Genomic DNA, 15978 nt, shown 5'->3' with positions numbered 1-15978 from the left:
GTATGCTCTCTCAGCCTCTACTAGAAATCAAGGGCTAGATAACAAGTGGCTAATTGATATGAGGACTTTCCGTCTTTTTGCCCGTGTTGGAAATAGCGTGCGTTTTACAAAGTTGAATGTAAACGTGTTCGGTCATGCGCAATCTCGATTTGCACTCATCTAGTTAGGGTAACTTTAAAAAAAGTAAAACACAACATAAATAGATTTAAAAGTATAGTTACACTCAAATAAACACAAACTGATAAAAATGATTAAGAAAAAAATTTATAAAAAAGGTATAAGGGCTCAAAGATACACATATGTGTATGTATATGTATACAGTGGGGCAAAAAAGTACTTAGTCAGCCACCAATTGTGCTCCCACTTAAGAAAACGAGAGAGGCCTGTAATTTTCATCATAGGTATACCTCAACTATGAGAGACAAAATGTGGAAACAAATCCAGACAATCACATTGTCTGATTTGGAAAGAATTTATTTGCATATTATGGTGGAAAATAAGTATTTGGTCACCTACAAACAAGCAAGATTTCTGGCTCTCACCTGTATTATCTTCTTTAAGAGGCTCCTCTGTCTTCCACTCATTACCTGTATTAATGGCACCTGTTTGAACTTGTTATCAGTATAAAAGACACCTGTCCACAACCTCAAACAGTCACACTCCAAACTCCACTATGGTGAAGACCAAAGAGCTGTCGAAGGACACCAGAAACAAAATTGTAGACCTGCACCAGGCTGGGAAGACTGAATCTGCAATAGGCAAGCAGCTTGGTGTGAAGAAATCAACTGTGGGTGCAATAATTAGAAAATGGAAAACATACAAGACCACTGATAATCTCCCTCGATCTGGGGTTCCACGCAAGATCTCACCCAGTGGGGTCAAAATGATCACAAGAACAGTGAGCAAACATCCCAGAACCACATGGGGGGACCTAGTGAATGACCTGCAGAGAGCTGGGACCAACGTAACAAAGGCTACCATCAGTAACACACTACGGCGCCAGGGACTCAGATCCTGCAGTGCCAGGCGTGTCCCCCTGCTTAAGCCAGTACATGTCCGGGCCCATCTGAAGTATGCTAGAGAGCATTTGAAAGATCCAGAAGTGGATTGGGAGAATGTCATATGGTCAGATGAAGCCAAAGTAGAACTGTTTGGTAGAAACACAACTCGTCGTGTTTGGAGGAGAGAGAATGCTGAGTTGCAACCAAAGAACACCATACCTACTGTGAAGCATGGGGGTGGCAACATCATGCTTTGGGGCTGTTTCTCTGCAAAGGGAATGGAACGACTGATCCGTGTACATGAAATAATGAATGGGGCCATGTATCGTGAGATTTTGAGTGCAAACCTCCTTCCATCAGCAAGGGCATTGAAGATGAAACGTGGCTGGGTCTTTCAGCATGACAATGATCCCAAACACACCGCCCAGAAGCATTTCAAGGTCCTGGAGTGGCCTAGCCAGTCTCCAGATCTCAACCCCATAGAAAACCTTTGGAGGGAGTTGAAAGTCTGTGTTGCCCAGCGACAGCCCCAAAACATCACTGCTCTAGAGGAGATCTGCATGCAGGAATGGGCCAACATTCCAGAAACAGTGTGTGACAACCTTGTGAAGACTTACAGAAAACGTTTGACTTCTATCATTGCTAACAAAGGATATATAACAAGGTATTGAGATGAACTTTTGATATTGACCAAATACTTATTTTCCACCATAATTTGCAAATAAATTCTTTCCAAATCAGACAATGTGATTGCCTGGATTTGTTTCCACATTTTGTCTCTCATAGTTGAGGTATACCTATGATGAAAATTACAGGCCTCTCTCATCTTCTTAAGTGGGAGAACTTGCACAATTACTGGCTCTGCTGACTAAATACTTTTTTGCCCCACTGTGTATACACATACACACATCAGAGTCATTTGCAGTCAAATACCTGACAACATGAATAATTATTTTTATTTAATATTAATATTTTATAATGTGTTTAACTGTTTATTTACTGTAAATCTTTTACAATCCAAAGTTCTTCACATAATGAAAATGTGCTATATTGTTCAATAGATATTCCTATGTATATATACAGTATATATATATATATATATATATATATATATATATATATATAACACTACATAGAACATATTTTTCTATGTCAAGAACAGTGAAATGTGAAATATGCATAATTTATGACGAACTAGCGATCTTATCTTAAACGAGATCGGATTAGCGCGTGAGTATAGGTGTTAGTTTTTTATTTCAATTTGCACGCTCCATTGAAGTGTATGGGAAGAATACATTAACACAGTTGTGATATTCAAAGTCCAACTCTTTGCGTACATCGCGTTTCGGGCAAAAATTTTACTTTCAATTTATAATATGTGCAATACCCGACGCGTGCACAAAGTTAACTTCTAGCAAAGTTAACGCTCGAGCGGAAGCACTAAAGTGTGCACCACTTGTAATCTAGCCCTTAGACAGGTAATTTGGCCATAATGCACAGAGTATTATTGTACTGGTTCTGTTCACTGTGTTCTATGCCTCCTATGATGTTATGCATCACCTCTCCTGCTCTCCCCCTGTATCGTGTGCCTTCATCATGCCTACTACAACCATCCCACTTTGGATGTGCATCAATGTCAGTTTATGCTGTGACAATGTCAATCAATTACTCCTCAAATGAAAGGCAAGGAAGGACAGGGAGCGAGAAAAGTACAGTCTGTTTACCATTCAGCACCGCAGGCTGCCCACACAACATAAATTCATGCAGCAGCAGCACCACAGGTATACGGCAACAGCACCTGTCCCACAGTCTGAATGATACTGTTTCTTTATTCAGCTTGAGGAAGTGCATAGAAATGTTACCAGTTTAAGACAAGCATAAAAGGGTTTTTTATCTCTTATTATAGGTACCATGATTGTTAACTAAGATAATCACTTAAGAAATTTCTCGCTATAATCTCATTTCTTTGCTTCCTTATTCATAAGCATCCTTTAGCTAGTGAATGCTGCATTGTGTTTAGACTGAATAAGTGTTCAGATCTCAGTGCTCTGGTGCTAATGGAGTCCACTTTAAAACAGTATAAACAGAGGAATTTTCTATAGCTTAAGACCCATTTTCTTTTCCCTTAGGTGCACTCTTTGCAATTTACTGTTACAGAATTAAACTCCTTGCCATATTGTGGAATGCTACAGATTCCCGGCTTATACTGCCGTTAAATGCCAATCTGCTGCAGCAGTGTAATTCAGCGTTGTATGCTACTTATTGGTATTTATTGTCACAACACTGTTTCCTATTTTAAAGGACATTATACAATAAATAAATTATAAACATAATGATGTATTTAAAGAAAAGACAGAGAATAATATGCAGCTTTGGTTTTAAATTTAGATTTTTGCAATATTGAAGAAATAAGTGTCATGTTTTTAAAAAAGTAATGGGTACTGCCATTCAATAGGTTTTAAAGACTGTTATTGTATCTTATCTCTTCTGCTGAGGACAGTTATGGTTAGTTAAAATATGTTAAAAATCATGTTGTTTTTTTACATTATTTACTGTAGCTTACTACGGCTTAGTTACCATTGGTGTAGTAAAGTGTAAACTAGTGGTAACATATTTATCACCATAGACTTTAATGGAGATACTTTTTGTTTAGTACCAGTTTACACATGTGCCTATGTGTTTTTTAAATGGGATAAACACATACAGCTAGATTACAAGTTATGGCTGCATGCTAATTTCGTGTAGGTTATTTTCATTGCTCACCTTTCATAGCGCTGCTATTACAGGTTTTGAAAAACCCGGCTTGCGCGGGCGATATGGTGGCGTTGAGCTCCATAACTCACCCAAATACAAGCGCTGCTTTGACGTGCTTGTGCACAATTTCCTCATAGGCATCAATGGGGAGAGTTGGCTAAAAAAATGCCTAAAACCTGCAATCGCGGAATGAAAAGCTCTGTAACGCAGCCCCATTGATGTCTATTGGGAAAGAAAAAATTAAGTTTAAACCTAACACCCGAACATAAAAACCACGTCTAAACATCCCTAATCTGCCTCGCAGCCACCTACATTGCAGTTATTAACCCCTAATCTGCTGGCCATAACATCGCCGCCACCTACATTACAATTATTAACGCCTAATCTGCTGGCCCTAACATCAACGCCACCTACATTAAATTTATTAACCCCTAATAAGTATAAATAAGTTGAAATTTGCAAATGAAAATTGAAAACACATTTTTGCACATAATACTAGGTATCAAATATATATAGATCTGCTAAACAGTCAGCCAATCAGCAACTGCAGTCTCACCTGACAACAAAAGGTGGTTTCTTGGTCAGGACCTACAATGCTTGCTCCTCTTAACCTCTGTGTTTACCCTTTTGCAATAGTTAAAATCATACGGCCAGATTACGAATTTTGCGTTATGAGGGGTGCGGTACTAACTTGCACGTTATTGTCACCGCTCACTTTCCTACAGAGTTGGTATTACAGGTTTTTCTAAACCTGGCGTTAAAAGGCAATTAGTGAGCGTAGAGCAAAATGTATGTTTACACCTAACACCCTAACATGAACCCCGAGTCTAAACACCCCTAATCTTACACTTATTAATGCCTAATCTGCCGCCCCCGACATCACCGACACCTGCATTATACTTATTAACCCCTAATCTGCTGCTCCGGATATCGCCAACACCTACATTATACTTATTAACCCCTAATCTGCTGCCATCAAAATCGTCGACACCTACATTATATTTATTAAACCCTAATCTCGCTCCCCCAATGTCGCCGCCACCTACCTACATTTATTAACCCCTAATATGCCGCACCCAACGTCGCCACCACTATAATAAACATGTTAACCCCTAAACCGCCACACTCCCGCATCGCAAACATTAGTTAAATATTATTAACCCCTAATCTGCCGTTCCTAACATAGCAGCCACCTACCTACAATTATTAACTCCTAATCTGCCGCCCCCAACGTCGCCGCCACTATATTATATTTATTAACCCCTAAACCTAAGTCTAACCCTAACCCTAACACCCCCTAACTAAAATAGAATTAAAATAAATCCAATTAAAACCTACAATTAATAACTAATGGCTAGATTATGAGTTTTTGTCGGTAAGCCTTGCGGTGTTAACGAGCATTTTTTTCTCACCGCTCACTTAAGACAACGCTGGTATTACAGGTTTTTTAAACCCGGCGTTAGCCGCAAAAAAGTGAGCGGAGAGCAAAATTTATCTCCACATCTCACCTCAATACCAGCGTTGCTTAAGATAGTGGTGAGCTGGTAAAACGTGCTTGTGCACGATTTCCCCATAGGAATCAATGGGGGAGAATCGGCTGAAAAAAAAACTAACACCTGCAAAAAAGCAGCGTTCAGCTTCTAACGCAGCCCCATTGATTCCTATGGGAAAATACTTTTTATGTCTACACCGAACACCCTAACACCCCGAGTCTAAACACCCCTAATCTTACACTTATTAACCCCTAATCCGCCGCACCCGACATCGCCGACACCTGCATAATATTATTAACCTTTAATCTGCCGCTCTGGAGGCCAACGCCACCTACATTATCCCTATGAACCCCTAATCTGCTGCTCCCAACATCGCCGACACCTACTTTTTATTTATTAACCCCTACTCTGCCGCCCCCAATGATGCCGCCACCTAACTACACTTATTAACCCTTAATCTGCCGCCACCAATGTCGCCACCGCTATAATAAAGTTATTAACCCCTAAATCTAAGTCTAACCCTAACACCCCCCTAATGTAAATATAATTTAAATACATCTACATAAAATTACTATTATTAACTAAATTAGTCCTATTTAAAACTAAATACTTACCTATAAAATAAACCATAAGATAGTTACAATATAACTAATAGTTACATTGTAGCCATTTTAGGATTTATTTTTATTTTACAGGCAAGTTTGTATTTATTTTAACTAGGTAGAATAGTTATGAGTTATTAACTATTTAATAACTACCTAGTTAAAATAAGTACAAATTTACCTGTAAAATAAACCCTAACCTAAGTTACAATTACACCTAACACTACACTATAATTAAATTAATTACCTAAACTAACTACAATTAATTACAATTAAATTAAAAAAACTAAAGTACGAAAAAACCCCACTAAATTACAGAAAATAATAAAATAATTACAAGAATTTTAAAATAATTACACCTAATCTAATTCCCCTAATAAAATAAAATAGCCCCCCAAAATAATAAAAATCCCTACCCTATACTAAATTACAAATAGCCCTTAAAAGGGCCTTTTGCGGGGCATTGCCCAGCTCTTTTACCTGTAAAAAAAAAAAAATACAATACCCCCCAACATTAAAACCCACCACCCACACACCCAACCCTAATCTAAAACCCACCCAATACCCCCGTAATAAAACCTAACACTAACCCTTTGAAGATCACCCTACCTTGAGACGTCTTCATCCAACCGGGCAGAAGTGGTCCTCCAGACAGCCAGAAGTCTTCATCCAATCTGGGCAGAAGAGGACCTCCAGACGGGCAGAAGTCTTCATCCAGGCAGCATCTTCTATCTTCATCCATCCGGAGTGGAGCGGGTCCATCTTCAAGCCATCCAACGCGGGAGCATCCTCTTCCATCCGACGACTAACACTAAATGACGGTACCTTTAAGTGACGTCATCCAAGATGGCGTCCCTTCAATTTCGATTGGCTGATAGAATTCTATCAGCCAATCGGAATTGAGGCAGAAAAAATCCTATTGGCTGATCCAATCAGCCAATAGGATTGAGCTTGCATTCTATTGGCTGTTCCAATCAGCCAATTGAATGCAAGCTCAATCCTATTGGCTGATGTAGGGTTTGATAACTAAGGGGAATCAGGCTCGCCACAAATACGCTGCGGAATTCCAGCGTATTTGCGGTTGACGGCTTGATAAATAGATGCCCATGTGTAAGAAATTGGAGGCAAGAAACTATGACAGAAAGGACATCAGTATTCCAGACAGGAATTAGACTCTTCTAACCAAGACACACTACTAATGACAAAAAATGCACCTAAGGCTACAGACCAACAATTGAACTTTATCACAACTTTCATCCCATTACATTCAACCATACAAAAAGCTGTGTGCAACAGATGGAACATCTTGGAGACAGACAAAAGTCTCGCCAATTGGAAACAAAAACCGTCAAGACTGGCTTACAGGAGAGCGAGAAACATCTGGGACCTACTGGTAAAAATGGATCCGAAGGGTAGCTAGCAGATGGACTCATGGCTACAACCTAGAAGAATGGGATGCTTTCATTGTGGAGAATGTGTGACCTGCAACACTATGCAGACCAGGGACTCTTTCCAACACCCGCATAAAAACAAACATTATTCCATACGACATCGCCTTACATGTAATAGTACTTTTGTCATTTATATACTGATCTGCCCATGTTCCTTGTTCTATGTGGGCAAAATGATCACCCTATTCAAGGACAGGATGGCCAACCATAGATTTTTTGTCAGAGATGCCATAAAGAAAGGCAAATCCGATCTCCCAGCTGCATGGAACTTTCCCATAAACATAATCTGTCAAGCTTGCGATGTAAGGTAATCGATCACTTACCACCACAGAAGAGGGGGGGTGATCCTGCCAGGATGCTACTACAATTGGAATCCAGATGGATTTACATGCTGGACACTGTGTCCCCGAAGGGACTGAACATAAAACTTGATTTTGGGCCATTTATTGGTTAAAAAAATGGATACTTTCCTTAGAAGTACTCATCACTGATGATAAGAAGATTACATCATCTCCTAAAGACTTACTTTCCCCTATTCAGTGCAAAGGGACACTCACATGTGCCTATACATGTTTTTTTATATATTTTTTTATATATTTTTTATATATATTTCCCTCCCCCTTTTTTTTTTTTTTTTTTTTTTAAATATACAGTATCATTAGCCCTCCAATCTGTATTATACATTGCACTGTACATAGCCTGGCATCCACCACCCAAACACCTATTAAATATTACAGAACTAGATCAATGGTTGAACCTACTAAATGTGGGGCACTAATTGGAAATATACTCTGGGATGAAGTATAGGATCATCAGAGTCTAAGTGTGTATCACCTCTGTCTAGTGTTCTACTGTTTACATATAGATGAAAGTTAAGCGGTTTACATGCATATCGACACAGAAACAATGGAGAGGATGGTGAAGCAATAAACGGAACACTCCACTATATGTGGAACACAATCTCTGAATATCGTCTTGTAAATTACGGAGGAGCTCGTGTATAGTATCTGCACACACCTCCATTGACCAATGTGGATTCCTGATTCGTCTGACATACGCTGGTGGGGCGTATACTCACATTTCTCTAGTGATCGATATGGACATCTGATTCGTCTGATGCACGCTCGTGGGGTGTAACACAATGACGCATATGCTAATTAGCCACGAGGCACTCACGCTGTAACAATAGGCGTGTCTAGAATCTAATACTCCAATCAGCTGCAATTACCAATGTGGTGGATGTCTTACGCTGTAGCGCAAATAGGTTACGCAAACAGCTGCAAACGATCCCCTAATTCCTGACAGGAGGGGCTATAAATTGTGGCACTACAGCCAGTTTAAACACATCTTCCTTTGGGCATCACACTGATGATGCACCTACCCTGAAGCATCACCCCTTTCACCTTGGGACATTTGATAAAGATGCTAGTACAGCATTGAAACGTCATGCCTATCCCCCATTTTTAACTCTGGATCATTAAAAGTTAATTTTTTATTTTCAAGTCCAGTGAGTGCTGTCTTTTTTGGATCGTTGTATTTTTTCTGACATATGTACCCTGGCAGATGCAATGCTGTTGACAAGGAGTGCAATTCCTATTTGGACACTAAATATATATATATATAGTGAAGAACAAAACTATTTATATTCCATAGTCCATGCTGATATAAACTGTCCTTTATTTGGTACATTGTTCCTTGGAGAAGTCCCACAGTGCACCGGTATGGCTCATCTTTGTGGATATGAGCCATACAGGTGCAATGCAAGACTTCTCTGAGGTGTACAATAAGAACAAGAGGACTATAAACAAAACAAAAAGGTTTCCAAAAATACATAGAAAAAGCAAGATGATGTATTAATAATTAGTACATCAAATGACTATAAGAAAAGATCAACAAGTTCCTGTTAAAAAACAGACAATCCAATCAATGACATATATGTCAAATAAGTATAGAGTATACACCAAAAATCATAGACGTGCATAGATACCATCAGTATTAGAATTCTTAAGGTCTGGTTACAGTAAATCTAAAGCAGATGGCATTGGAGGAATATATACAGATAATGGATCACTATTAATAAGGGTCTGGGATGTGAGTTGGAGTCATTGCGTTATTAAACACCTGGGAGGACATCATGTATGGATATCAGGGGCCAGGCATTAATGGAATTAGGAGAAATTCTTTAAGAATTTGGCATATGACCCAGTCTCAAAATAAGTGGAGTTAAGGTAGCTCAGTGGAGTTCCCTATCAGATTATGATTTGTTTTTATTTATTTATTTATTAGGTGTTTATTAGCATTTTACAGTACAGAATTGTAAACATTGTAACACTCTATATGTTACAGGTACTCCAAAATATTGAGTTATATAGTATTGAGATTACAGGACAAAGAACATACGGCTAGATTTAGAGTTTGGCGGCCAAAGGGGTGCGTTAGCTACGCGTGCTTTTTTTCCCCTGCACCTTTTAAATACCGCTGGTATTTAGAGTTCACAGAATGGCTAGGTTTTCAGTGCGTTAGGCTCCAAAAAGGGAGCGTAGAGCATAATTTAACGCCGCTGCAACTCTAATTTCCAGCGGTGCTTACGGACGCGGCCAGCTTAAAAAACGTGCTCGTGCACGATTCCCCCATAGGAAACAATGGGGCAGTTTGAGCTGAAAAAAAAACTAACACCTGCAAAAAAGCAGCGTTCAGCTCCTAACACAGCCCAATTGTTTCCTATCACTTCCTAAGTCGTGCACCTAACACCCTAACATGTACCCCAAGTCTAAACACCCCTAGCCTTACACTTATTAACCCCTAATCTGCTGCCCCTGCTATCGCTGACACCTGCATATTTTTTTAACCCCTAATCTGGCGCTCCATAAATCGCCGCTACCTACATTATCCCTGTGTACCCCTAATCTGCTGCCTCTAACACCGCCGACCCCTATATTATATTTATTAACCCCTAATCTGCCGCCCCCAACATCACCTCCACCTGCCTACACTTATTAACCCCAAATCACTGCTACTATAATAAAGTTATTAACCCCTAATCCGCCTCACTCCCGCCTCAATAACCCTATAATAAATAGTATTAACCAATAATCTGCCCTCCCTAACATTGCCGACACCTAACTTCAATTATTAACCCCTAATCTGCCGCCCGAATCTCGCCGCTACTGTAATAAATGGATTAACCCCTAAAGCTAAGTCTGTCTAACCCTAACACTAACACCCCCCTAAGTTAAATATAATTTTTATCTAACTAAATAAATTAACTCTTATTAACTAAAGTATTCCTATTTAAAGCTAAATACTTACCTGTAAAATAAACCCTAATATAGCTACAATATAAATTATAATTAATATTTATTTTACAGGCAACTTTGTATTTATTTTAACCAGGTACAATAGCTATTAAATAGTTAAGAACTATTTAATAGCTAAAATAATTAAAATAATTACAAAATTACCTGTAAAATAAATCCTAACCTAAGTTACAATTAAACCTAACACTACACTATCAATAAATTAATTAAATAAAATACCTACAATTATCTACAATCAAACCTAACACTACACTATCAATAAATTAATTAAATAAAATACCTACAATTATCTACAATTAAACCTAACACTACACTATCAATAAATTAATTAAATAAAATACCTACAATTATCTACAATTAAACTTAACACTACACTATCAATAAATAAATCAAATACAATTCCTACAAATAAATACAATTAAATAAACTAACTAAAGTACAAAAAATAAAAAAGAACTAAGTTACAAAAAATAAAAAAATATTTACAAACATTAGAAAAATATTACAACAATTTTAAACTAATTACACCTACTCTAAGCCCCCTAATAAAATAACAAAGCCCCCCAAAATAAAAAAAATGCCCTACCCTATTCTAAATTAAAAAAGTTCAAAGCTCTTTTACCTTACCAGCCCTGAAAAGGGCCCTTTGCGGGGCATGCCCCAAAGAATTCAGCTCTTTTGCCTGGAAAAAAAACACATACAATACCCCCCCCCAACATTACAACCCACCACCCACATACCCCTAATCTAACCCAAACCCCCCTTAAATAAACCTAACAATAAGCCCCTGAAGATCTCCCTACCTTGTCTTCACCTCACCGGGTCCCGATCTGTCCAGAAGAGGGTCCGAAGTCTTGATCCAAGCCCAAGCGGGGGGCTGAAGAGTGACGTCCATCCTCGGGCTGAAGTCTGGATCCAAGTGGCGGCTGAAGAAATCCATCATCGGGCTGAAGTCGGAAGTCCATCATCGGGATGAAGTCTTCTATCAAGCAGCATCTTCAGTCTTCTTTCTTCCGGAGCGGAGCCATCTTCTTCCCAGCCGACACGGATCCATCCTCTTCTAACGACGCCTACTCGCCGAATGACGGTTCCTTTAAATGACGTCATCCAAGATGGCGTCCCTCGAATTCCGATTGGCTGATAGGATTCTATCAGCCAATCGGAATTAAGGTAGGAATATTCTGATTGGCTGATGGAATCAGCCAATCAGATTCAAGTTCAATCCGATTGGCTGATCCAATCAGCCAATCAGATTGAGCTCGCATTCTATTGGCTGATCGGAACAGCCAATAGAATGCGAGCTCAATCTGATTCCTACCTTAATTCCGATTGGCTGATAGAATCCTATCAGCCAATCGGAATTCGAGGGACGCCATCTTGGATGACATCATTTAAAGGAACCGTCATTTGGCGAGTAGGCGTCGGTTGAAGAGGATGTTCCGCGTCCGCTTGGAAGAAGATGGCTCCGCTCCGCTCCGGAAGAAAGAAGATTGAAGATGCGGCTTGATAGAAGACTTCATCCCGATGATGGACTTCCGACTTCAGCCCGATGATGGAGTTCTTCAGCCGCCGCTTGGATCAAGACTTCGTACCCTCTTCTGGACCGATCGCTGAACCCGGTGAGGTGAAGATAAGGTAGGGAGATCTTCAGGGGCTTAGTGTTAGGTTTATTTAAGGGGGGTTTGGGTTAGATTAGGGGTATGTGGGTGGTGGGTTGTAATATTGGGGGGGGTATTGTATGTGTTTTTTTTACAGGCAAAAGAGCTGGTAAGGTAAAAGAGCTTTGAACTTTTTTAATTTAGAATAGGGTAGGGCATTTTTTTATTTTGGGGGGCTTTGTTATTTTATTAGGGGGCTTAGAGTAGGTGTAATTAGTTTAAAATTGTTGTAATATTTTTCTAATGTTTGTAAATATTTTTATATTTTTTGTAACTTAGTTCTTTTTTATTTTTTGTACTTTAGTTAGTTTATTTAATTGTATTTATTTGTAGGTATTTTATTTAATTAATTTATTGATAGTGTAGTGTTAGGTTTAATTGTAACTTAGGTTAGGATTTATTTTCCAGGTAATTTTGTAATTATTTTAACTATTTTAGCTATTAAATAGTTCTTAACTATTTAATAGCTATTGTACCTGGTTAAAATAAATACAAAGTTGCCTGTAAAATAAATATTAATCCTAAAATAGCTACAATATAATTATAATTTATATTGTAGCTATATTAGGGTTTAGATTCAATGTTTTCTTACAGCGCTGAAAGTGTGGACCTATAGCTCCTGTCTATAGTGGGTCCCCAGGTGCCCACTTTTAGAAAATATGTGTCAAAACGTGGTTTAGAAAGGAGCGCCAAATCTTGGCGAGGTCTGGTGCGGTATAGGTGTGAAAATATGGTATTCTGTCTGAGAAATTGTATAGCGCTATAGCTCAGCTACAATTATGGTAGTTGTGCTGTATAGATGTGTAGGTTTTGATATCTAGATATAAGATCTAAGAGTGGCACAGTTGATACATAAAAGCATTTAATACATATTAAACATATAAAACAAGGGTGTCGTTTAAAATATATTTTAACAGAACGGCAAGAAATAATGTGTAAAAACACATAAACACATAAATATCTATAAAAACACGCGTGTTTTGCTTTTTAGCTGTATGTATAATGTCTCATAAAATTCGTCTCATATATAGTTGTGTTGGCATAAATCTGAAAATAATAAACAATAAAAAATAATAAAAAACAATGAAAAGTAAATAATGTCCAATAATCCCTTCTCAAAGTTAAGAGATATATAAAAAAAGGTTAAGTAGTGTCCAAAAATCCCTTCTCAAAGTTAAGAGATATAAATAGATTTTCACATGTGTATCCAAAAAATAAACTGTCCAAATTTAAGTGTTGTCCAAAAACGTGGTATAAATGAATAGTGCAAATCCAGCAGATTCAAAAGTTCTATTAAAAAAGCTTTGCAAAAAACATTTCAAAGAGACATTTAAAAAACATCAAAATGAAGGTAGAAAAAAAGGTCTATCAAAATATGGTGACAAAGAATAATCCGTGAAGTCAATCCAAAATAGTGATAAAAATAAGTCCAAAAAAGATGTAAAATATCCAAAAGATAAAAAACAAAAAATAAATGATTAGTATGTGCACAAACTAGTGAGAGTGATCCCAAAAAGGGGGCTTATGTGGAGGGGTTATGTTTCCATGTAGAAAAATTATTTGCTGTATAAAAAGAAAAAAGAAAAAATAAAAAATAAGCAAAAATACAAAAATATAAATAAAAATAATCCTAGGGAATCTTCAAACCCTGAAAATAAAAGATAATAACAATAGTGTAATACTGTATTATAATTCAACAATCAAGGAATAAATAGCTCACCATAGCTCTGTCAACGCGTTTCGGCCCTCAAGAGAGGCCTTTATCAAGACTCATGATAAAGGCCTCTCTTGAGGGCCGAAACGCGTTGACAGAGCTATGGTGAGCTATTTATTCCTTGATTGTTGAATTATAATACAGTATTACACTATTGTTATTATCTTTTATTTTCAGGGTTTGAAGATTCCCTAGGATTATTTTTATTTATATTTTTGTATTTTTGCTTATTTTTTATTTTTTATTTTTTATTTTTATACAGCAAATAATTTTTCTACATGGAAACATAACCCCTCCACATAAGCCCCCTTTTTGGGATCACTCTCACTAGTTTGTGCACATACTAATCATTTATTTTTTGTTTTTTATCTTTTAGATATTTTACATCTTTTTTGGACTTATTTTTATCACTATTTTGGATTGACTTCACGGATTATTCTTTGTCACCATATTTTGATAGACCTTTTTTTCTACCTTCATTTTGATGTTTTTTAAATGTCTCTTTGAAATGTTTTTTGCAAAGCTTTTTTAATAGAACTTTTGAATCTGCTGGATTTGCACTATTCATTTATACCACGTTTTTGGACAACACTTAAATTTGGACAGTTTATTTTTTGGATACACATGTGAAAATCTATTTATATCTCTTAACTTTGAGAAGGGATTTTTGGACACTACTTAACCTTTTTTTATATATCTCTTAACTTTGAGAAGGGATTATTGGACATTATTTACTTTTCATTGTTTTTTATTATTTTTTATTGTTTATTATTTTCAGATTTATGCCAACACAACTATATATGAGACGAATTTTATGAGACATTATACATACAGCTAAAAAGCAAAACACGCGTGTTTTTATAGATATTTATGTGTTTATGTGTTTTTACACATTATTTCTTGCCGTTCTGTTAAAATATATTTTAAACGACACCCTTGTTTTATATGTTTAATATGTATTAAATGCTTTTATGTATCAACTGTGCCACTCTTAGATCTTATATCTAGATATCAAAACCTACACATCTATACAGCACAACTACCATAATTGTAGCTGAGCTATAGCGCTATACAATTTCTCAGACAGAATACCATATTTTCACACCTATACCGCACCAGACCTCGCCAAGATTTGGCGCTCCTTTCTAAACCACATTTTGGCTATATTAGGGTTTATTTTACAGGTAAGTATTTAGCTTTAAATAGGAATAATTTATTTAATAAGAGTTAATTTATTTTGTTAGAATAAAATTATATTTAACTTAGGGGGGTGTTAGGGTTAGAGTTAGAATTAGCTTTAGGGGTTAAAAAATGTATTAGAGTAGCGGTGAGCTCCGATCGGCAGATTAGGGGTTAATACTTGAAGTTAGGTGTCGGCGATGTTAGGGAGGGCAGATTATGGGTTAATACTATTTATTATAGGGTTATTGAGGTGGGAGTGAGGCGGATTAGGGGCTAAAAACTTTATTATAGTAGCGGTGCGGTCCGCTCGGTAGATTAGGGGTTAGAAAGTGTAGGCAGGTGGAGGCGACGGTGAGGGGGGCAGATTAGGGGTTAATAAATATAATATAGGGGTCGGCGGTGTTAGGGGCAGCAGATTAGGGGTTCATAGGGATAACGTAGGTGGCAGCGGCATGCGGTCGGCAGATTAGGGGTTAAAAATTTTTAATAGAGTGGCGGCGATGTGGGGGGACCTCGGTTTAGGGGTACATAGGTAGTTTATGGGTGTTAGTGTACTTTAGAGCACAGTAGTTAAGAGCTTTATAAACCGGCGTTAGCCCAGAAAGCTCTTAACTACTGACTTTTTTCTGCGGCTGGAGTTTTGTCGTTAGATTTCTAACGCTCACTTCAGCCACGACTCTAAATACCAGCGTTAGAAAGATCTCATTGAAAAGATAGGATACGCAAATGGCATAGGGGGATCTGCGGTATGGAAAAGTCGCGGCTGGAAAATGAGCGTTAGACCCTTTAATGACTGGCTCCAAATA

Source organism: Bombina bombina, chromosome 1, assembly GCF_027579735.1.
Source record: "Bombina bombina isolate aBomBom1 chromosome 1, aBomBom1.pri, whole genome shotgun sequence".
Classification (NCBI taxonomy): domain Eukaryota; kingdom Metazoa; phylum Chordata; class Amphibia; order Anura; family Bombinatoridae; genus Bombina; species Bombina bombina.
The sequence above is the reverse complement of the archived record's forward strand: the minus strand, read 5'-3'. Positions refer to the sequence as shown.